Source organism: Miscanthus floridulus, chromosome 8, assembly GCF_019320115.1.
Source record: "Miscanthus floridulus cultivar M001 chromosome 8, ASM1932011v1, whole genome shotgun sequence".
NCBI lineage: Eukaryota > Viridiplantae > Streptophyta > Magnoliopsida > Poales > Poaceae > Miscanthus > Miscanthus floridulus.
The window spans coordinates 183,998,828-184,000,507 of NC_089587.1; positions in this window are offsets into that span (position 1 = coordinate 183,998,828).

Consider the following 1,680-nt stretch of genomic DNA (forward strand, 5'->3'; position numbering starts at 1 on the left):
ATCATTATCCTCTTGGATTGGATTTTTATCTCTATTTGTATTTTATCATATATTATTTCATTTTAGTTTCAAAGTTGTAAATGCAGTAAGCATGATGTACATATGTGGTTGGCTTTATAATTTTTCCTTTCTTTGGTCGAATTCATATTTTTCTTATTAATAATGGCATGGGTGGGTAATAACGGAATATGTATAATTGTATTTCAGCTAACTTTTTGCATAATCGTGGCGGTGGGCAATTTATCAATGGTTGAGGAACACTTTAGTTTTATTTTCTTTGACCATGAAAATTAACGTGGAGATTCTTTTTTTATTTTGAGAATCTTATTGATAATGGCATGAGTGGGTAATAATGGAATATGTATAATTGTATTTTCAGCTAACTTTTTGCATAATCATGGCGGTGGGCAATTTTATCAATGGTTTAGGACCGGCTGTCAAGGAGACGTCGCCTACCATTGAATGCACCCGTGCCAAGTCGATGACTTGAACCCGAGTGTGCAGGTTCCACAACAAGGAACCCAACCAAATAATATATGATTAGGGATATGCCAATATTGGCCAAACATATAGATAATACACTAGTTTTTTTTTTTGAGAAATAGATAATACACTAGTACACCTGTGACACCAGTTCGCTTGAATTTATCAGTCATGATACAGTATTTTTCTCTCACAATAAATCAGCGAACAATACTTTTCTAATAAGCCAGGCTGAATGTTGTGAGAGAAAACAAGTTCCAGCGAACTCTTCTCCAGCGGCTGCTGTTCTCATTTCCTCTTCTGCAGCCTCCCCGCCCCCGGAGGGTGGAGGCCCAGAGGCCGCTGCCGCTTTCTGCACCGGAGTCATCTGGGCCGGTTTCTTTCATCGGCATGGAAACCTCTGACTTCCATCGGCAGGCTGCATGTAATGTAAGCATGGAAAAGTGGCACTAATTTGACTCTTCGTTGGACGATTATGGGGCTCTACATCTTTGCAAATCGAAAAGGGACTGCATTTCTTCAAATGTCCTAGGTTATACATATTCTAAGTGGGAACTGGAAGCCTGTTTGTGCATCCATTATTGATCAATTACGAGTTCAGTGACCTTGCAAATTGAATATGGGCTGCATTTGTTCATATGTCCTAGGCTCCTAGCCTACATTATCATAGTAGCCAGAGGAATATTCTAGTGCAGCTTTACTACTTCCGGAACTCATCAAAACCCAGATACTCCTACTTCGTACGGATACGCGATGTGCCAATACTGATACGCCTTTTTTTTCAAAAAACAATGATACAGGGATATATGCAAATATATTATATAGCAAAACAAAAATGCATACACAACAACATAGTCTTTCAGTCCCAAGCAAGTTAGGATAGGCTAGAGTTAAAACCCTCCGTGAGCCTCAAGTCACGGCATACATAATTCATAAACATTGCTAAAAGATTTGTAAATACTTGATAGTTGCTAATTATTGATAATAATTATCTTCGTCGTCATGCGTACTCCCTTCGTTCTGAATCATAAATCGTTATCTTTTTAGATATGTAGTTTTTACTTTTTACATATGCTCAATGAGATATATGCTCCACAGCACTTAAGCTGGCAAAGCTTTTGCTGTTCTTGCTCATTAACGAACGAACAATGTGACATGTCCAAACAGCAGATCCCACCATGGAAAGTTTGGCTCACT